This window comes from Leucopleurus acutus, assembly GCF_964270905.1.
Source record: "Leucopleurus acutus genome assembly, chromosome: 6".
Taxonomy (NCBI): domain Eukaryota; kingdom Metazoa; phylum Chordata; class Mammalia; order Artiodactyla; family Delphinidae; genus Leucopleurus; species Leucopleurus acutus.
Genome location: NC_139149.1, coordinates 38,255,592 through 38,279,270, shown reverse-complemented (window position 1 = coordinate 38,279,270; position 23,679 = coordinate 38,255,592). Strand labels below are relative to the sequence as shown.

Genomic DNA, 23,679 nt, shown 5'->3' with positions numbered 1-23,679 from the left:
AGTCTAGGATTAACTTTCCCCACTGTTGAGGCAATACCCTTCTGTATACCTGATGCCCTGTGAATTACGAGATCTACGCGGTGAGAATAGGCACTATTTCCTGCCCTTTATGATCCCTGCTGTTTGTTCCCTCTAATACTTTCAGATGGTTCTCTCCCCAGACTTGATAGTTTCCTCACCTGCATGCATGATCAATACTCAGCTGAATACTGGAGAGAAACCTTCTTCAGATCTAGAGTTTTCTCTCTGTACAGCTGTTCACTCTCCAGCACCCTGGCTTCCGCTGACTCCCAGTTCCATTTCCTCAACCCAGGGAAACTGCGAGGCTCTGCCGGGATTCCCCTTCCCTGTACCACAACTGGAAACAAATGAAGTGAACCCTACAATTGCCCCAGCTTATTGTTTAGAAAGATCTGGAAACTCTAGGCAATAAGCTAGGGCAATTGTAGAGTTCACCGCATTTGTTTCCTCTCTCTGGGGTAACACTGCCTTCATTGCCTGATGCCCAACATCTTGAAAATTCTTGCTTTGTATATTTTGTTTGTGTATTTAGTTGTTTCAGGTGGGAGGGTAAATCTGCTCCCTGTTATTTCATCTTGACCAAAAGCAGACGTCCCCTCAAATACTTGTTAAAGTGAAGAGTGGAGTTTATACAGATGAAAGTATTATAAAATTATTGGCCCGATATCACATGAATATGGCAAAAATCATGAAAGTGCTTTGTAAATAACCGAAGTCTAGAAAATACAGTACCTGTTCACTCCAAATCATTCACTACATGAGGGAAGTAACTGAGGCCTGCATGGGCCAAGAGAGGCAGTGAAGCTCACACAATTCCTTAGTGCAAGAAGTAAAACCAAGTTCATCTTTCTCTCCCTGTGTCCAGTATTCTTGCCAATATTCCACTGTTTCAAGTTACCCCAAACCTGCTCATTAAAAAGGAGAAATTTCATATTCTTATCAAATATACCTGATCAAATCATAATGCCTTTGCGTTTGGAAGCCATGAAAAACAGCCACAGGTTCAATTTATTTGTATCATTAGAAAAACTTTTTTTCAACCTCCTTATAGACACATTCCTTCCACTGAAATGAAATACGTTTGCAGTTCACCTGGAAAGGAAAGGAAAGGATTGCTGTGCCATGTTAAGTGATAGAATCTGACACTGGCTTAAGGCCATTGCCCCTTGTAAACTGCTGTTTTTATGAGGAGCACAACAGGTCAGTTGCCACAGAAAGCATACATCTGACCACTAGCTCTCCATCTGTACAGGTGCTTTAATCTATTAGGCACCATAGGTTTGATCTTGTGGGGCCTTCAAAATTTCCAAGGATCTGTGGAAATATTAGAGGTATGGGGGAAAATTGATTGGTTCCAAATATTAAAAAGAAAATCACAAAGTTAAAACTAATGCTTTTATCTTTAAAAATGCAACATGGGAACCTGCGACTGCAAGTCAACTCTTACATTTCTATATGCATTTCATTAAATGTGGTTATCAGTTCATTTTAATATACTTGATATGATGTGAGTAAGAAATTCACAAGAGTGCTCACGGCCACTGAAGGTCTTTAAAATACCCCATATTTAGTGACTGAAATTCCAGAGAAGCATTCAGTATTGCTTGTCACCTTTGCTTGGAAATAGTGATGAATTCCACTATATCCAAGTTTAGTTAAGGTTTTTCTTTTTTCATTTTACCAAATGGGAGTGTGGCTTTAGTAATTCCTAATTGGTTTGCATTTTTGCTTGTTAAATTTGCTTTGCCTGTGAGGCTAGTTCTCAAACAAGATCAGAGAAATCTATATCCCAACAGAAACAGGTCTTTTTTTCAGTGATCTTCTGTTGAAGACTTGTAACCGATCTTAATTACCCCATGGCATCTGGAATGTAATAGCATTTATATTTCTTAATTTTTCTAAATAAAATTAAAGCTGCTTCCAACACTCCTTCACCATGGTTAATGAGAAGTTTGTTTAGCAGGGCTTCATCACCACTCTTGGATCTTACAAGAACCCCAGGCGTGTGTCATCCAGGAAAATGGAGGATAACCCAATTGGGATGGAGTTTTTCCTTATTTCACAAACCTTTAAGGACATAAAAAACAACTAGTACTGCTGACAGTCCCTCAAACGATCCCTCACACTCTCACCAAACTCAGCCAAGGAAACCTTTTCTGGGACCCCCATGTTTAAGCCGCTTGGTTTCTAGTTCCACAGGCACAGAGTCACTCCCATCTGAGGTTCTGCCACCTCTAGAATACTCCATGGCAGCCACCTCCTGCCTCTGCCCAGCTTCAGGAAAAACCAGCCACACTCCAGGTTCAGGCTTCTTCCTTCTTCCACTCATATAGAGCGTCGAGTCCCCATCTGATTCTTTTTCAGGCAACGTAGCCCATGCCCTTGATGGACCTAGCACAGTGCTTCTCATAGTGTGGTCCAAAGAAAGCTGGTGATCCCTGGTACCCCATCAAATAATCTGCTTGTGCTTTACCAGTTTCAGATGAAAAACAGCATCTAAGCAATTTTGTTCCCATCCACTTCACAAATTGGAAATGTAAGATCAAGTATGAATTTTACAGAAATCCCTTTATCAGGTCCTTAACAATAAGCCCAAGCGTACCGTGAAGCCCCTGATGGAATAGGTGCCAAAGGGAATGAGACGAGACAGAGTCTAAGAAAAGACTAGTGTAAGAGCTAAGACCTTGGGGGTCTTGTTGATAGCATTAACTAATGAGAACTCTTCCAGCGGGCTGCCCCATCCTCCTTTAACCGTGTTACTCATATTGCTCTTTGTTTTTTCAGTTTCCCTAATGAATAGAGGGCAAAACAGCTGGAGAAGCAGGCTTATTGCTCAAAAGGAAGTGTTGATACATCTCGGAGCTTTGAGCGTGGGAGATGACGGGCCCAGCTTTATGCCACTTAAAGTGGTAACATGGCTGATGGTAAGTGAAATCATGTAACAGAAATCTACTTTTTTTTTTAACGCCCCCTGACACTAGTCCTCATGAACATTGTGAGACATTTTAGGAAAAGCTAGGCAACATTTGTAAGAGAGAAGGAGTTTAGTCAGTGGGATAAAAGCAATCTTGTAAAAGCTTAAATTTGCACCTCTTTTCCCACGGTAAACCTTCCCAGGAACATTCAGATTCCACCTAACACATTACAGAAGTATTGGTATATTCCTTTTCTTCCAGACGTTAAGGTAACTAATAGATCTGACATCAAGAATAATAAACTACCTGCAGAGCAATGCAATACAACCAAGAACAAGATTTTGTTTTTAATTGGGGTATAGTTGTTTTACAATGTTGTGTTAGTTTCTACTGTACAGTGAAGTGGAGTTCCCTGTGTTGTACAGCAGCAGCGAACTCATTAGATATCTGTTTTATACACATTATTATATATATGTCAATCCCAATCTCCCAGTTCATCCCACCCCACCTCCCTTTCCAAGCTTGGTTCCATACGTTTGTTCTCTACATCTGTGTCTCATTTCTGTCTTGCAAACAGGTTCGTCTGTACCATTTTTCTAGATTCCACATATATGCATTAATATACGTTATTTGTTTCTCTTTTTCTGGCTTACTTCACTCTGTATGACAGCCTCTAGGTCCATCCACGTCTCTACAAATGACCCTATTTCGAAGAACGACATTTTTTAAAACCTGCTTTCTCCTCCGTTCCCTAGCAAGCGGCACCATAGTCATCCCTCTGTAACTGCTTTTGCCTTTTTAATCCATCCTATGCAATTAACATCTCATCCTACCCAACTCTGTTCTCTATACTTGATTCTTTAGCACTTTACTTTGTCAGTTTAAAATACAATTAATTATCACATTGTCTTCTCACTAATTGCTATTTGAGATTATTTTGTTTCTCTACCTAAATTTTAAACATCTTATGAACAAAAAGTATTGAAACTCTTTGGCATACCATAATAACTAAAGTAGGCATATGTACCTAATAGCTACACAGTTATACAATCAATAATTACTTGACTCTTAGGTTTAAACCACACATCAAAAATAAACAAAATTGCATTACTTCTTAGGGTTTTTCCCCTCAAAATTAGATATAGCCTTAGAGGTACTGCAAAATATTAGAGTATTTGTTGTGAAATCTTTTTTTTTCTTTTAAAAGTCCCTTTTAGACGAAGTGAGAGTAGCATTGACATATATAAACTACCAAATGTAAAATAGATAGCTAGTGGGAAGCAGCAGCACAGCACAGGGAGATCAGCTCGGTGCTTTGTGACCACCTAGAGGGGTGGGAGGGAGGCGCAAGAGGGAGGAGATATGGGGATATATGTATACATATAGCTGATTCACTTTGTTGTACGGTGGAAACTAGCACAACATTGTAAGTCAATTATACTTCAGTAAAGATGTTAAAAAAAAAAAAAGTCCCTTTTAGAAAACACTGGTCAGGAAAGTGCAATACCCCCAGAGAGATGGTGACATCACAGGACAGCAACACTAAAATGGACTTTGGCATAGAAATGGAATTGCTTTAGTTCTAATTTGAGTTCTTAAATTGGATTGATTCGCTTAAGAAGGATAGAACCATTTCACAGGTCTGTATGGAAGAGTTAAATTTGGGGCAGGTGGAAGACTAACCACACAAAGAACAAGACTCAGGGGCTTCCCTGGTGGCACAGCGGTTGAGAGTTCGCCTGCCGATGCAGGGGACACGGGTTCGTGCCCCGGTCCGGGAAGATCCCACATGCCATGGAGCGGCTGGGCCCGTGAGCCATGGCCGCTGAGCCTGCGCGTCCGGAACCTGTGCTCCACAACGGGAGAAGCCACAACAGTGAGAGGACCGCGTACCGCAAAAAAAAGAACAAGACTCAGGTCAAAGGTCTTCCTGAGAGAGTCTTCCTCACTCTGCCTGATGAAACCCTTAGTGTCTGTCATGACCTTCAAAGCACAGAAAAGTGCACAGCCCCACACAGGCCCCTGGTCCTATCAGCTCTGTGATTAGAGTCCAGATCACTGAATTGCAGGCAGATGACCTCAGCTGCTGACTGAATCTGTCGGGCTCACTTTTCAGCGTCTTAGAATCCTTTTGTGAATAACCAGAGTCTCCTTCCTTCCCTTCCTATCTGGTGTGCATCACTGACAAATTCCACTTTTCCTCTCTTGAAAAAGACATTCTTCCTCGGCCCTGCCCCTGTGGAAGAATACAAACCACTCTGAGATGAGCTGGTGTGCAGCCTTCATCACAAAACAATAAGTGGTTGACCTAAAGCATCCAATAAAGCAGGTAGAAGGAGAAAAAGGCAGAAAGAATGTGTGCCTTCTTCAGAAGCAATAGTCCCCATCCATCAGCTGGAAAGAAAGTTGGGGACATGGCTTCAAGTTTTCATTAAAATGCAACAGGGCATCAGGAAGTCGGATTTGGACCAACAACGAGATATTTTTCTTACAGTTCCTTTGCTCTGGACAGCTTTGCTGTGGGCATCAAAGTTCTCTCTCTGACCAAATTCAGTGAAGTTGCTTTCTCCTCTTCTCTTTGAACCCGGAGCTTTGGGAAGGGCAGCAGAGTAAGCCGAAATGGAATTGCAGAACTTATGGTTCTCCAGTAAGTGAGATTTTCTCTAATGCTTACCAGCTGTTGCCAGGTCAGATGGATTTTTCTGCTTGAAATCCCTGATGCATTAATTTCTTTGCCATCTTAGGATATCCTTCTGAAAGCAACCCCAGCAGCCATAAAAACATAAAAAGAAAATGTATAGCATAACTGGTGCACAAAAGGACAATAAGGAATAAAAAGCGAGGAGAGGGCAGGAAGAGAGGTCTTTAGACAAGCATGTTATTTGCTTGGTTTTTGATTCAGAGGGCAATTCACACAGAGCTCTACTCAGACCCACTAGGAAATGCATGAGGTGCTGGGTCTGGGTCAGCCAAACAAGAAACCCTGGAAAGCAGCTGTATATGCTCTTTTCTTGATTCATCTAGTGCAGTGACTTTTTTAAAAAAAAAACCTTTTGAAGCAATGAAACCACAGTATATAAAACAGCTGACAGTCGGTCTCTCTCCTCGGGAGCAGCACATACGAGCTTCCAAACAGGTGTGGGGTTGGAGGCATGAAAGTCACCATTCTAGGGAGTTTTAATAATCCAGGAAGTAGCAACACAGGATTTCATTTTTTTGAATACAGAGGGCTGACATCTAAGTTAGAGGGCAAGAAGATATTCTCTCTAAGGCAGTCATGTACAGTTTCTTATTCTTTCTGCTTTCTTGAGCTAAAAATTAGCATCACTTTTAATAGATACCACAAGTCTTATCACCCACCATCTAACTGCCCTCATCTTCCTTCCTTCAAAACACATCTCAACAGATATTTATTGAATGTCTCTAGTGTGCAAGGTGCGAGGCACTAGCTGGTTATTAAAAATATAAATAAGGACAGTAGTATTAGTAGCAGTAGTAGTAGTGGTAATAATAATAATAGCAAACACTTCTATAGTATTTATTTAGTGCCAGGCACGGCTCTAAGCTCTTTATATGTATTTAGTCATTCAGTCATCGAAACAACACTCTAGGAAAGATATGATCATTATTTACAATTTACAGATGGGGAAACTGAGGCACATAGAGATTAAGTAATTGGCCGAGGTCCCATATCTAACAAGTGGCAGAGCTGAGATTAGAACCCAGGCATTCTGGCTCCTGAATCTGTGCTTTAGGCATATTTGCTTTATGTGCACTGTCCTTGGGGTTTATTATCTATGCTGCAACAGAGAAGTTTCTGCTCCTAGAGCTTTCAAAGTCTATCTGTCTCCTTTTTGGAACTCAGTAAAGGACTGTGGACAATGTATACATGGGAAAGGCTAATGACATCTGGGGACACGAGGGGAGAGAGGGTTGTGGGACGAGATCAGATATCTTGCTGATTAGGCAGGCAGGGGCTTTGGAGCATCGAGAATCAAGCTATTACTACAGATGTGACACATGTACAACCATCACTGTGTGAAGCCTGGGACTTACAAATTAACATATATAACATTTGAATTTTAGTCCAAATAAATATACAGTCTGTTATCTGGAAAGGAATGATGACAGAGTTATATTTCAGTAGATAGATCTTTGGGGCCTCTGTAATTCATACTCTTCCATCTTTCTTAATTTGGCAAACATTTATTGAACATTGTCATTCTTTATTTTCTTTCCCCTAAACAACCACTGGATTATCTTGGGAATATGAGCCAGTTAAGAGTTATTGCAGGCCCAGAGAATAACAGGTCTCTGTTATTGGAACAGTATATTCCATATTCCTGCTCAAACACAGACCTTCATGCCATCTGAGACTAGAAGGAGAACCAAGTGTAAGAGAAGACAGTTCTTTATTACTGAGCACAGTACATTTAACATAATAGGATATTACTGGTGGACTGACTGCTCTAAAGCAGAGGTACTTAGATAAGGTCTCCAGCCAGCTCTCAATGAGACAGATATTATAGGTGGGCTGAACCAACACCCATTCCCAACACCTTTATCCCTTGTCAACCTCTATCATGGAAAGTAGGAAAGCTAAATACTCATTTTACCCACTTCCCTTGCATAATGGACATGTGATGAGATTCTGGCCAATACAATGTAAGTGGAAGTCTGCTAAGGGGTTTCTGGGAAAGATTTTGCATTTCTGATAAAAAGGGACAATTGCAGTTGGCATCATCGTCTCCTCCTTTCTTCCTGATGTGAATGTGGAAGGGCTGTCTAGAGCAGCAGCAGCCATCTTGTAAGTAGGTGGAAATAACTATGAGGACAAAAAGGCTACAAAGAAATTGGATCCAAAATGGCATTGCTGAGCGTTAAAAAGAACAATGGTTCTACCTCTACCTTTCTTGTTATGTTAGATGCTATTTAGGCTACTACTCGTTGAGTCATCTCTTCTTACAGCCAAACACATTCTTAGCTAATACACAGGAATCACAGAAAATCCATAGCTATTTGATACCTCTCATTTCTCAATTAGAATCAGTGTTTTTTAAGACAATAGCATGTGCTTGTATAATGAGCCAGTATTTTGTTTTCCAGAATGACCTTGACATGTCTCTTCACAGAAATTAATGTTGCCATCACAACTGACATACATTTGGCAGGAACAGTAAGTCCCCTTCCATTCTTGTCCAGCTTAGATTCCATGATCATCCTTATAATCAGTTTGGAAAAGACCTTCCTCTCTAACCCCTACTCCCACTCTCATACTCAATTGGCAAAACCCCAACAATAGAGAAACGCAACCGTCTCCCTCTCCTTGTGGGCAGCCAAGCTACAAAATGTTGTAGACTGGTTTCACATAAGGTTCATACTTGCAAACCTCAAATGGGCCCTCAACTCTGCCCAGAAATTTAACTACATTTCTTTAGGGCTTACTTTTCCCCTCTGGGAGATGGCTTGTATGCCCTCTTTTCTCTTCTCCATTTTTTCATTTAAAAGCATATCCCTTTTTGCTCCACCTTTGCTACTCAAAGTGGTCTTTGGACCAGCATCATCAGTATCACCTGGGAAACTGTTAGAAATGCAAAATCTCATCCCTCCACCCTCACCTCCCCCCACCCCACCAGGAGCTTCCTGGGGGGATTTACAGGCCCACGTACACCAACATTTGAAAAGCACTACTATTGACTTTATCCCTTCTTAGAACTTCATTCTCTTTGTCATTCTCAATCTCCTGAGTCCTTATTTACTTTTCCCCTAATTCCTTAATTCCTATCAGTAAATACTGTCTGGTACTTCCTATCTAAGAAAATAAAAAATAAAAACCCTTCAGGCCCCACTTTTTTTTCCAGTGACTATTCCCTTTTCCCTACTTCCCTTTACAAAGTCCCTGAATTAATTCTCCACCTTTGCTGTCTCGACTTCCTCCTCTCCCATTCACTCCTCAACCCAATCTGACTTCTGTCTCTTCTATTCCACCAAAAAGAACCCTTGACAAGGCCACCCATCACCTGCGTGTGGCAAAACCCAGTGCTCACTTCTCTGAGCTCTTCTTCTAGCTCTCACAGCTAAGCTGTCCTTCATCTGAAGGTATTCTTTTGCTGGCCTTTCGGATCCTGTGTTCTCCAGGTTTTCCTCCTTAGCAGCTTCTCCATAGTCTGTTTTGCCAACTTCTCTTCCTTTACCTCACCATCAATTATTGGAGTTCCTAAGGCTTAATCCAGGGCCTTGTCCTCAGGTGATCTCCTCCCATTTCATGGCTTAACTATCACCAACATGCTGAGGTTTCCCAAATAATCTCCAGGCTCTGAAATGCGCTCTGGTCTGTTCACCAACCTATATGATGTCTCCATGTGAATCTCTTGTATCTCAAAATTGTCCTTAAAACTGAACTTTTGATTCCTACCCCCTCTTTTCAAAAACTTTTCCTCCCCTGGTCTTCTCCCTCTTAGTAAATGGTACCACCATTCATCCAATGGTGTAATCCGGAGACTTAGGAATCATTCTTGATGCCACTTTCCCATACCCCCTACAACAAATAATCAATAAAATGTCTCTTTTACCTGCAAAATATCTCAAATTGGTCTCCATCTCTCCACCTCTATTTCACCACCCTGGCCAAGCCACCATCATCTTTGACTTGAGCCACTGCAAAAGCCTTTTCACTGGGTTCCCTTCTTTACCATGTTGCCTCCTCTTATCCATTCTCCCTACAGAAACCAAACCTGTCTTTTAAATGCATGAATCTGATAAGTATCTGACCCATGTAGAACTCTTCAGTGGCTTCTCATTGCATTTAGAATAAAATTCAAACATCTGTAAACTGTTTGCATGGTGTGACTCCTGCCTACCTCCCTACCATTCTCTCTCTCTCCCACTCTACACGGCTTCCCTTCACCTTTTTGAAAATCTTGAGTCTCTTGCACTTCTGGGAACATAATGTTTTCTCTTCCTGGCTCCTTCTACTCCCTCAGGAACCAGCTCTGACGTCTCCTGTTTAGATACCCCTTCTTTGACGACCATACTTACATCCCGACACACATTCCCTTTACTCTCTACACTACACCCTCTTTCTTTTCCTGCAAACTCAATTCTAGGCAGTGTTCAGGAGTGTGTCTTAAGTTGGCAGCATGAAGACTATAGTATATGTTAAGGGGTGATCTCTACCTCTTACTAGGAGAAAGGCACTGAAGGGAGCAATTCAACAGGACTGGACTGGACTGGCGCTGTCCCACACAAGGTGTCACTGAAGGCTGCAGGCGCTGGTGTTGGTCGGTACGTTCTGAGTCATTAGCCCACCGGGGCCAGTGAGCAACACCATGCTCTTGTGCGTGGCGTAGGCTTTCCCCACATGGAGAAGGCATTGCCTCTGTCAATGATCTAAGTTGCTTCTGGAACAGGAAATAAGGCTTGGAGAGGCAGGCCTTAGACTGGAGGAACTAGAAATTGCATGCTTTCCCTGGGTCTTGGCTCTGAGGGCTGGACACACCTAGAGAACTCGGAGTGGCCTGGCCTCTCCACGCTGGGCCTGTGGGCTATGAGGACAGCCAACCCACACACGGGTAAGGTAGGCTCTGCTCACGGTTGTGGTGTCCAGATCAAGAGAAGGACCTTCTCTCAGTCTTGAAAAGGAATGGTAAAGGGAAGAGCAGCCTCCATTCTGCCTCACAAGGGCCAGACTGGTGTTTGATGCAGTGACCTGAGGGGGACAGAACCTTGGGGCTTTACAAAAAAGTGATGAGGCAGCATGATGATGAACAAAAATGCTAGGGACCCCTTTGAGCGACCTGTTTCTGAGCACTGGTGAAAAGCACTCAGCAGGACCAGGTATAACTAGGGACACCTGGGCTTGTGGTCCCCACCTTCTGGAGGGTAAGAAAGAATCTAGTCCCTCTCATTCACAATTCGGTACTAAATATATGTGAAATTATATTTCTAGTCGTAGGCTAGTGAGACCTTCTCTTGTTTAAGGTGACATTTCTTGACTTATAACTGGCATTTCGTGTTTGTGGTTTAGTCAGAAATCTTTTAGGTGCTGGGACAGAAACTCAAAGTAGCTTACGCAGAAAAGGGAACTTATTGGCCCATGTACCTGAGAAGGAGTGGCTGGGAGCCTGGGGCTCAACCATGTCAAGGACTCAATGCAGCCCTCTCTCTCTTGGCTTTGCTTTTCTCTGTGTTGGCTTCATTCTGAGGGAGACTTCCCCCTGATGTAACAAAGGTAATACTTGCCAGTCCTAAGCTTTACTCTCCCTACAGTTAACTATCCCAAAGAAAGCATGAAAATGGGCCACTTCCCTGCAAGATCTCACAAAAATCCTGGGAAGAACTATGACTGGCTTGACTTAGGTTACATGCCCATACCTGAGCGAATCAGGTGCAGACTAAAGGGCTGGACCAACCAGAGCTGGGTACCAGAGGAGGTGAGACCAGGTGGTCAGACAGCGCCACTAAATAGGGGAAGGGCAGCTAGCTCCTGAAAGGAAAAGATGCAGAAATGACAAAAAGTAATATCTTTTTCAGCGAAGAGCATATAAATAGCTGAGAATTTAACCAAAAGCCTTTACCAGTAGGAAATGGAGATGATACACAGATGTGCAGACACAAATGGTACAGAGGAACAACTAGAGAGAAGGAAAAATCCTAGGGGCAAAAAAGAAAAGAGATGACAAAGAGCAGAAAAAGGAAAAAATGTATTGATTCCAAAATAACCAAAGACCCAACCACATAGTTGAAAATATACCAAAGACTAGGTCGATCCCCATGGTTTCCGGGAGGTATAGAAATGATTCCCAGAGCTGAAGCCCTGGGATATTCAGCCCAAGACAGCATCACCCGCTTCAGGCCCAAGGGAGGAAGGGAGGCTATTCACAGACTGGAATTTGAGATACCAGGAGAAAAGTCATGCATATGAAACTCACAGATTTTTAATTTATCCTCTATTACATCCTAAAAAGTACATTTCTATGCAGCATATCCATATTTTAAGATATTCATAGGAGTTCTGGAAAAGGCAGATAGGCCAAGAGCAGCCACTTTCCCTGAAGCAGGCTACCAGTGGGATTTATATATGATCAAACTAGTATAGTGTTTTGCACGTACCATCCGGGTGGCCACAGACAGAAAGAAAGTCTCTGGTGATGATCTTGAGACATGGTCTGGTGAAATCTTACCAAAAGTCTTAAATCAGGCCTCAAACTGCTACCTCACCAGTCAGTCTCTGAAACAACAGCCTGGCTGTGGAATCCTGTTACAGATAAATATCTGGAATGAAGGCAGATTTCATAGACCAGAAACCATCCAGTAACGAATATATTTTCACTCTGAATTCCTTAAAAATAAGAAAAGGCATACAAATAGGGAGAGGGATGCAGAGGATGAGGAAGATTTTAGAATATATTGCCACGGACACCTTATTTTTACAAAGAAACCTGAAGAAATTAACAGCAGCATGGTAGGCATGGGACTCTGTAGGCACCTCATCACACGACAGAAGGGTGAACGCTAAAAAGACACCACGGCTTTAGCTGAAGTACCAGCATGCAGATGTATTTTATTTTCAACATTTCCATCCATCATCTTCCCTCCACAATCCCTCGGTCCCTTTTCTACAGCCATCTTCATCTACAGCATCTGCAGTGCTGGGATTCTCCCTGGTCAGCAACTCTTTTAGCTGACAGGACATCTAGCAATGTGAAAAAGAGCAAAAATTCTAGAATGCGTGAGGAGCATCCATGGGGCTATGTGAGTGATGGAAAGGAAAAAAGGAGAGTACACGTGTCTCTCTCTCTCAGCTAGCCCCTCGGGGGTCTAATCAGTTCTACAAGAAATCATCACAACAACTATTTCATTAAACACCAGCCATCATCACTGTTAAATCATTTTCTAGGCACCACTCATCTTTCAACTTCAAGAGCTAGGACACTATATCACTTGGTTCTGAAAATACAATACTAATAAATACCATACCTTGCAGATTCAGTTTAATCAGCCCTGTCTTGAAATAGCTGTTTACTAATTTTGCATAATATAATTAAATGCCCAAACACTGTATTTAAGAAACATTAAAACTATCACTTATGCTGATGGGAGTTGGGAAATTCCAAATTTAGAATGTCTAATGGTGTTGCAAAAATAAGATTCTCCACGAGGACAGCAAATTGGAATGGGAATTAGAAAGTACAGTTCCCCTTCTAGTAAATATTATGATTCATGAAGAATACAAGAGGCAGGAGCTCAGGGAGGCTTAGAATCTGGTTCAACACTTCCTCCCTTAGTGAATTGAATCCTCAAAAACTGAATTTGGTATTAGGTTTCAGAAGCTCCTAGCTGTGAGGGTTTTCAGGAAGAGGAAGAGGGATGTGGTAGAGCAAGCTGGTCATTTCTTCCACTTTCCAGACTGTCCATTCCTTCTCTGTCATCTGCTATCTCCCCACCCCCTCCACCATCAGCTAGGAAACCTTGGGGTCTTCCTTGATTTCTCCCTCTTCCCTAATGCGTATCTTTGACAGGCTCATACCTGAACATTCTTCTCCAGTCCACATGGCCTCATCCTAGTGAGGCCCATGTTATGTGATGCCATACCTTCTCTGGCCTATTGCAAGGGTCTCTCAACTGGTCTCCTACCTTCCAATATCACTTTACTCCAGGCTTTGCTATTCATGCTATTGAATTAGCTCCTAAAATGTATATCTCACTCCCAACTAGTCAAATCCCACCTATACACCCCAAATGCTTGTTGCTGAAATTCGAATTTCCCTGGCGGTTTTTAATATATTTTGAAGTTTCTCTACTTAAATACTCTCAGCCACATCAATCTACTTCTTCTTCCTTAATAGAGTAGGTAATTAACCTAGCACAGTGCTTGGTATATGTAAGGGAGGATAAGAAATATTAGGTAACCTACTTGGAATAAAATAAAGCTATTATAGCTATTATACTAAACTGTTGCTGTCCTACACATGGTGTTAAGACTGAGTAACTCAGACTTTGGGGAATATACCTGTAGATTCTGATATCATTTTTCTGGTGGAGATAAAAAGCCAGGGTTGGTCTTTCCCTGGGGGGATGGGTTGTTTCCACCCTTAGTCGTCCTGGGAAGAGTCAGCTCCTAAGACAACATAAAGACTAAAGCGACAGGCTCTCAGGGAACTAATACTTTGAGAAGGAGATAAGCATAAAACAAATGATTATTAAAATAAATACTTATAAGCAAGAATAGGAGAACTGGGTTATTATTATTTTCATCACAAGTTTAGCTGCCCAAACAGGTTTAGCCTGAAATCCTACAAACCAGTTCCACAGAAGGGAAGCACATAACCCATATCAAGGACCCACAAAACTAGAAAGCAACCATTTTATCCTGTAAAATAATCTCCAAGGTGATGGAAACTATGCCAAGAAGAAATGGGCTAAGGAGCAAAAGAGATCAAAACAGAAACAGTGGTTATATTGAGTTTACGCCTCACAAAATCTTTGATGGAAAAGACCAGCTGTAATTGACTGTGTTGTATTAACGCTGCTGGAGGCTTCCTGAGATGCTAAATAGCAGGTTGGTACCTGACCAGCCTTAGGGACTTGTTTGAAGGGACACGTCTGTGACTAGTTGTCCCCTAATCATAACCTCCTCCTACTGCTCATGACGGCCAGTGGGGACCTCCACAAGGCATGGGTTTCTATAGCCCATTCATCAGAATGGGAAGTTTTCTCTCCACACATCTTAGGGAACTTTATTTTGCAACATTATTTGATTTTCTGAGTCCATTGATTTCTAAGGCGAATATACCTATTAAAGCTAGTTCAAAAAGCAACAGTTCATGCGGTGACATCATCACCCCTACCTACAGAGCATATGCTCATAGACCCAAAGAGCACTTGCATTATTCTACCACCACTAGACAGATCCTAATTATTGCCATCTGTCATAATAAAAAGTGAGTATATTAGTCCCATCTTTATGTCACATAAAAAGATGCTAAACATTACACCTGGGGATTTGGTACCTTCTTTTCACAAATGTGCCCCTCTTTCCCTTTGTCCACAGTGCTGCCAAATGTTACCCTTGAGTCTGAAGCTAATGGATAATGCCCCCACTTCATCTACTCTCAGCAGCTGTGGCCATCATCTAAATGAATACATGAGTTGAATGAATGTGCAATGAGTGCATACAGTGTCCTGAACTATATTAGAAATGAGGAGTGACGGCCCCGAGGAATAAGTTCCTATTTTCTTTGAAGTTCAGAATCTGTGTGAGGAATAGATTAAAACCATCTAATACATAGTTCACCTCCCAACTGGGAACCAGAAAGATGAATAACTCATCAGAGTACTTTACTTTGGTTCTGGGGTTTATTTTTGTGCTAACCTGTACGGATATGGATGAAATTCTGGGAATTCGTAAAACTTCAATCAAAATAACAAAACCATAATGTGAAGCTCTAACTCTGCCAGGAAGGTGTTCGATTTCCCCTTGGCAGTCCATTCCAGACTGACGAAGCCATCACTGTATAGTCAGGGGCCCCAGCAAACAGAAGGCATGGTGGCATCTGGAGAGACTATAACAGAAGGATTCTTTAGGGAAGTTGGGGTATAATTAAGGAAACTTACAGGCAAAGTTGAGGATCCCAAGGCTAGCACCTGAGGAAGTCATTACCTCCCTGAGAACTGAGATGGGAGGAGGAAGGGAACGTGTTACCGGAGCCTGGATGGGCTTAGAGAATGGAAGGGGTTCTCCTGGGGAGAAGCAATTGTCATGGAGGGATGCAGCCACAGACAGAACTGCGGTGGGAGCAGGGGGAGAAGGAAAGAAATTCCTCCCTCCTCCTACCCTTTCATCTCTTGCATTGCCTCACATTGGCCAAATCCAACCAGAAACCAGAGGTTGTTAAAGCCCAGATGATGGAGCCTGTAAGGTCAGCGTAGAAGAATGTGGAGAACGGATTTGGGGAAGGGCAGAAGGTGAATGACCAGCACAATCACCACCTAGACCAAGGTCACATCCCAACCTCTATTGAATTGTTTTTCTTGCTTTAAGGTAGTATTTCTCAAAATATATTCCAGATGGGGGTTGGGGGAGAAGAGTAGGTCTGTGCATAAATTCATTTAAGAGACACTGAATTAATGCATTTAAACAGGGTTCACTACTCCAGGAATTTTTAAAGCTGCAATAGACTAAGGGTCATAATTTTTTTTCAACAAATAATTGTTCAGTGCTGTGATGAACCAGGCACTGGGCTGGGTGTTGGTGATACGGTGGTGAACAGGAAAGACAGCTACACCTGCAGTATTTACAGTCAAGTGGAGGGCAGGCAATAAACAGAAATCAGAAAACTACAAAATGTTTATTACAACATTCTTAGATGAAAATAAACTGTGTGGCATGTCCCAAACGAAAGTTATTTAGCTTCTGAAATATATATTTCTGGAAATTTTTTAGGGAGGGAAGGGCTCTTTGATAAAGGCACTCTGAGTTTTGCTTCACTATTAGTTACATATTTTTGGTCTGAAATTTACATAATTAAATGCCTAATACCTAGGTTTTTTTTGTTTGTTTGTTTGTTTTTGCGGTACGCGGGCCTCTCACTGCTGTGGCCTCTCCCGCTGCAGAGCACAGGCTCCGGACACGCAGGCTCAGCGGCCATGGCTCACGGGCCCAGCTGCTCTGCGGCATGTGGGATCCTCCCAGACCGGGACACGAACCCGTGTCCCCTGCATCGGCAGGCGGACTCTCAACCACTGCGCCACCAGGGAAGCCCCCTTAATACCTAGTTTTGATGACAGCTTTTCACTCTGCTGGCCCTAGACAGTCAATCAGAGAGTAAATTGGATACTTATGGAAAATGAATAGTGGGAAGGTAACATGAAAAAGGAGAAGCAATATCTTAGTTGTCAAAGCCATTTTAATCAACTTCACATTTTCCTTGCAGGGTAGACCCTGTACGGCAAGATGGTATTGTTACTGAAACGGCCATGGGCTGGATATGTGTGAGAAGATAAGCCCACTTACCAGGTTCTAAGGCAAAGTCCAAAGTGGCTTGACTAAGATGAGCCAGAAAGAGCAGAAAGTAACTTTCAAGAGAATTTGTTTGTAATACACATTTACCTGACTTCTGTTAGAGAATAGCTTTTTGTAAGAAAGTGTATGGCAGTTGTGGTAGATGCTGTCTGGTGTGTCACCTAGGAGCCCTTTGCTGGCTGGTGCTCGTCACCCAGGCCACTGGCAATGTCACCCGCTAAGGGCTCACAGCTGCCCCTTCTCAGGCCTCCCTAACCCCTCCACCAAGGGCGGTAGTCGTGAGGCCAAGGCTCAACTTTACAGGAACCCATCCTGGCTGACTTTTTCGCCTTCGCCCCCTCTCTAATAAATTTTTCCTAAAGAGTACTTCATAGCTGTTATCCTTGTCTTCATCAAGCTTCACAGGCAGCTGGGAATCAGAAGGGATTTAGAAGATATCACACAGCAAGTTGACAGAGCAAGAAAGGCATCATTATCCTCTTTACTACCTTCTCTATGCACTGATCTTTCTATTGTGCCTCTTTGAGTTCTAGCCACATTGGCTATTTTAATAGTTTTCCATTTTGATTCATTTTCAGAAAGAATATATGTGTAGGACAGCTTATTGAATTAACTCTTTCTGTTATCCACATTTATGAGAAGCTAGGCTATTTAGATCATTAGTCACTAATATCCTACTGTAGACCATTGATCCAAATTATAAGCATAAATATCTATGAAGAAAATTAAAAATGTGACCATGACCAGCGTGCTAGTGAGCTCTTTACAGTAATAGCAAAGGTTACAATCCTTAAAGAACTTTTGCCATGTGATGTTAAATATTGTTAGAATACCACTTGTACTGCGCATTATGGTTTTTAAATACACTGTCATAAATATTTCATTTGTCTCCACAGTAACCCTCTGACCTGAGTAAAGTATGGGAATCTCTGTTTCATAGATGAAGGAACTGAAGCTCAGGGATATTAAGGGATTTGCTCAGTGTCTAATAGTTATGAAGTTGCATGGTGAAATTTGACAGAGTTTTATTTTTAGCAGATTTGGAGCCTTTCTATTTTATTGCCTATTTGATCCACTTTATCATGTTTTGTCATTTCTTAAATTATTTGAGGTTATAACATCAGTTTGTGGTTTAGTCATCATAAAACTCTGTAGTACTATTTGTATTCTAGGACACGAGACCTTCTAGAGTTTCTACAAGGCTGCAAAATAGGCTGCCTAATTAAATACTTACCTAATTTTTATGAAGTTGATGTGTCAGGATTATTATTTCTATCCACTTGTTATAAATGTGACTTGTGGTTCTGTGAAATTAACGTCCATTGATTTCTCAGAGAACTCTGCATTTGCTACCCAGAAGTTTTGGTTTTTAGAAAACCAAACAGTACATCATTATTGATTATGTACTGCCTTCCTTTAAGAGCTGTTGAGACTGTGAATACTCTTCTAAATGGGTACTCAGACATACACTTTATTTAATTCATTTTCCCAACCCAGCCTGTCTCCTCGCTAGTTACAGCACAGTTTACTTTAGAAATATCAATATACTTTTTCAGCCAAAAAAAAAGAAGTCAAACAAGAAAATATTGCCCCAAGCGGTAGCTTTTATACTTGGAGCAAATATATGGTTTCAGCTTAGTGGTAGAGAATAGAAACCATCTCTTCTCTGTGGCTTAAAAGAATATACCCTCCATTTTCCTTATCTCCTTGAGCTTGTGCAATTAAAACTGACAATAGGAATATTGATGAGCCAGAGAGGGAACACAGAGCTATTGAGGGGCTCAGGCATATCTTGGGAATTATCATTCCAAATGCCTTATGCACTTATTTCTAACTCTGGGCATGCATGACCGAGCCAAGCAGATTTCATGTAATTGCCATACTCCAAGGGTTCCAGAGGGAAATTACTGATCACAATTATTTACTTAAACAAATGCGAAACTCAAGTAACCTCAGGGTCACACCAAAACAGCTCTGGACTTGGGTTACAACTTCAGAATTAATGGGAAAGAGCAAGCAGTAAGACCATCAGGGTGCACTAAGCAGTCTCACCATAATTAAAGACCGACTTTCAGCCAAATGACATTACCCGCCGCTCTGGGAAGAGAGAGGGTTTATCCATTCCAGCAAATCTCTAAGCATCAGGTGCTTGGCACACAGTTCTATGCCTTTAAGAAAGCACGCTTCCTTCAGTGTTGTTGATGAACTGATTGTCATGGACTGTCATTTTACTTATACTTCTTAATCCTCAATAATCGTGTTATCAAAGGATGTAAATACCATGCCAGGCCTGGCGTGGGGCTTCAGGCACCACACACAGAAGGTGTCTGTGTACAGTTAGCTCTAATGAGCATAGAGAGCTGAACTCTGCAAGCCGCACACAAACATAACCTACAAGCTGATCGAGTCACTCAGAGCTGGAGATCTGTTAGATTCGTGGAAGGTACAACGCTCTTTGGAAGGTTATTAAAATAACAAGATGAAGAAAGGTTAAGGATGGATCAAGAAACACCCGTGGAAGAAAATAAAAGAAACACACGTGGAGCCCCAGTCAACAAAATTTTACTACTGCCAGCTGGACACAATCAAGCAATGATTTAAGCCTGTGGAAGGACTGAGATCATTGTCATCGTCTGGCTATTTCATTAAAGCTGGTTTGGGTCACTGTGTGGGCCAAGCCTTTCCCCAGAGATGGGTCTTCACACAAGGAAATAGACAGCTCTGCTCTGTGGCATCCATAAAACTCTACTTTGGCTACTAGCCCTAGAAGATGGAGATGCAAGAGCTTATTTTCATGAAAAGTGTAAAAATAAGAAAAGCAGAGAACTGAGGTGACATGGCAATAATAGAGAAAAAAAATTTTTTGTAATATTTCCTCTCCAGATATCTGATGAAATTAGCTGCCAGGAATGAAGGGTGTTTTTGTTTGTTGGGATTTTTTTGCAGAGGAGGAGTTTAGCTCTATCTGCATAATTGCTTCTGATTCCATCTGCCAGGTCTTGATAGTGACAGACCAGACATCCAGGCTCCTTCTTGGGGTCCAGAGGGATCTCATTAGAAGCCAAGGTTGACATAGCCAGAGGCAGCTAGCTTGACCATGACCAAAGCCACTCATTCCCTCTGCTAATCTGGTTTAGAAGAAGCAATAGCAGCCATAAAAATGAGAGATTTCATTTTCACTGCACTTTCCCATAGGACATTTGAAAGGCATAACTATTCTGAGAAGTTGGACAATGCGGAAACTGAGGCAGAGTTGAAGAATTACTTGCCCCAAATCAGAGAACGGAGAGAGCCAACTGTCCCAGGTGCAGTGGCACATCCTTGTCATCAGAGGCGTCTGGGGTTAGTCTGTCACCCACAAAGCCGCTCACTGTTCAGTTAAACTGATTCTCAGCCAACACCTGAAAATAATGTTTGCAAGTCTCTTTGTGACTTACAAATGCCTTCCTATGTTGTGGATTTCTATTTCACACTTTTTATTTATATGTTATCAAATTGACTACAAATACTTAGAGAATTAGGAATATCTGGAAAACTTGAATTTTTAAAGTTTCCCATTCCCAAACATTAATGTTAAATCTATTTCCTGGTATATGTTGGGACTAATTAACTCAATCAGACTATAATAGATAAGACTAGGATTTAAGGGTTTTTTTCTGATACAGCAAAATATTTTATATTCTTGCTCTCCAATTATCAGGCATTGTATTAATTTTATAAAAACTAGAAATATTTAAAATCTATCTAGATTATTAAACATGCCGTGCTAGCCTACTTGCTGCTAAGGACAAAGGTGACTTTAAGGCACTACCTTGGGGCATCCCTGGTGGTCCAGCGGTTAAGACTGCACTTCCAATGCAAGGGGCACAAGTTCGATCCCTGGTCAGATCCCTGAGACCCTGAATGCCACACAGCCAAAAAAAAAAAACAAAAAAAAACCCACTGCATTGATGAATGCAAGTGACTATTTAAAAAAACAAAAAAGGCACTACCTTGTTGGTTAAGCCACGTGTGCAGTAGACAGCGCATGACAAACATTCGAGATATGTTGCCTCAGGCTCAGGGCCTGCAACCCAATCCCTAGATAGTAGGATCAGAAGCCTCTGATTCCTTCCAAGATCTTCTGTGGCTCTTGAAATCAAAGCTTTAACATGTATACAAATTAAGTTACATGAGGAGAGAAGCATTAAAAGAAGTGGAGGACCTACCCTAATATTCCAATATTCTTGTTCTAAAGAAATCCATCATATCCTTTTATAGTTTAAAATAAAGGAAATTACTCATTTCAGAAAAGTAAGTCATTAGTATTTGTCTTCATGTATTCATGTGCTCAGTGACTGTAGGTTTGTTTCTTTTTCTTAATGAACGTCCTTTTTGTTTTCTGAAATGAATTCAGCAGTTCTAAATGTAATGCTTTATTTTCAATTATTCCAAGAACTGAGAGCATTAATTATCCCAGCAGCAAGTCAAACTAAAACACTGGTTACAGACATTTAAACTTTGACCCTAAGTAGTAGTTGCCCTTTGAGATGATTCATTTTAGTTTTTCCCTCTAGAGGTCTAATCTTTCAACCCTTCCCAGACAACCTATAATTCTGCTCCTTTGCCCTCTCTAAAATTACCCAAGTGCTGTCTGCCCTCAAGGGAGATTTACTGCCCTAATGGCAGAAGCTGTGAAGGTCAGCTGAAAACTTCAGGTCTATCTGCCCAGGGACAGGGGATTCCTAAATAATTTCAGCAGTCCCAGAAAATAATGATTGGTTTCAGTAATGGGGTAGTAGGCAAAACTACTACCCCATTATAGCAAGGAAGTTTGTTTCTTCACTGGGACGAATTCATTCACTGAGTCCCTGTGTATAATAACTAACTGTGGGACAGAGTAAACATGACTGGCTCTGTAACACCATAAATAAGCCATTAAAACAACAGCTGCAGGAGTTTATGGGGGGGGTTGTCATGTTGCCCTTTAAGTGCAGACAGAGTTTGACTCTCATTCCACATCCCTCTCTTGCTTTCCTCGGGGGCATGCCACGCAGCCGCCCGTGTTTTATCATTCATCGTGAAACCTCTTCAGACCTGGTTTCCTAACTTATCTGAAAAGATTTATGAGATGATTTCAGCTAAGTTCTTTGGAGGGTTTGCTCTCAAACTAGGTTAGTATCCATAAACTTTGGGAGCTAGAAATGGCCTCTGATTTCTCCAGTCAATTCTCCATTACCTGAGAGGGGCTTACCCCTGGCTCCCCACTACTTCCTGTCTGCGGTTCAGCCCACCCAACATCAGAAGCAGGCTCAGTGGCGGTTGAGAGGAGAGTGTGAAGGTCCCGAGGTTGGTGTGTGTGCCTGTGGCTCAGTGCCCTTCCCATGGCGTTGCTGAGGGAGATATTGACAGCCATTCACTCAATATGCACTAAGTCCATTTGTGACTAGCTCCTTAGTATTTTCTAGATCTTTTCCCCCACTGATTGCACATTTAAATTCTAAATAATAAAACTTGTCACAGATAGGGCACTGTATTGGTGGACAAATCCATAGGTATTTATCTACGTAATGGTCCTCTGAATCAATTTTCAATCTCAAGTGGACAAAAAGTAGAAAGAAAAATATACCAGTAGCATGGGGCAAGGCTCTAGAATATCAAAGAGTTGAGTTCCTAAGACTTGGCTTAATTTTGTATCTGGCATCATAATAAGCATTATATTCAAACAATAGAGAAGTGGAATTCCTTTAAATCCATACCATCTCCTTTCAGGTTTCAATTTCCGGAATTAGGATAATTCAAAAAGCACCAGATGAGTACCCCAAACACATTACTAATGCGTACTAAAGAGGCATGATGGCAGCTCTCAAGGAGCACATAATTGGACGGTTTTCAGTAAAACTGTCTTCAAAACTCATTCTGTTCCATTCCTTGGCCCTCATTTGCCGTTCTCAAACGGTGATATTGGCTCCCTCCCTTGGTCTGCATGAAGTCAGAGATTCTCATCTTAGTCTAAAATGTCTTCAAAGAATTGTTCCCTCTGAAATCTCTTTACACTGCTCCTTTTATGTATTTTTTCCTTTCTTTTAAGCTGGATTCATGAACAAATTAAATGATATATATGAGCTATTTGGCTTATGTTTGTCCTCGTTTTAAGGTAAAACTCCTTCAGTTTTAACAACTAATAATTTTATATTGTGTCAGTATGTCTACACCCAGAATACACACAGAAGAAAAGTTATTGGTTTTCTAAATCCTAGGCTATTACCTCACTAATTGCTATTCTTGTTTGGAGCTGCTTATGCAGGCTTGAAGGACATAATTTAGCCTGGCTTCCTTAAATAAGTTTCTGCCTCATTTTTCTTCCTTTATTCAAACTTGCTTTGTCCCTTTTTCATCCTTCAGTTTGATTATTAATCACTCGTCCTTGTTTTCCACCAAACTTAGATTGAATTTCTTAATAAAAATCTCCCAAATACTAAATCAGCATTTCCTATGCAGCCTAAGACACAATCATTCACTTTGTGAATGAGGATTTGCCATCTAAGCCACAGTAACATCTGCCTCCAAAAACAAAGTCAGACATATTACTTGTGTTGATTTTTATATTTTCATTTTTGGCTTCCTCAGAAGCACTGAATTTATTGCCCCATTACCATGATTTGGTCCTTTCTTCATCTTTGTGTTGTTGACCCTTCTATCTATTCACTGATACAATTACTTTCCTTCAAAAATGGGAAT

At 41.5% G+C, this 23,679-nt stretch overlaps 1 long non-coding RNA gene across 1 annotated transcript in view; it reads left to right on the top strand.

Annotated features, from left to right (window-relative positions):
* Positions 1 to 23,679, top strand: part of LOC309962775 — a 227,960-nt gene that overhangs the window by 14,443 nt on the left and 189,838 nt on the right. The window contains exons 2-3 of the long non-coding RNA XR_014326265.1: positions 2,806 to 2,945; positions 16,871 to 17,008. This is a non-coding gene — a long non-coding RNA (uncharacterized lncRNA). The remainder of the gene's footprint in view (positions 1 to 2,805; positions 2,946 to 16,870; positions 17,009 to 23,679) is intronic.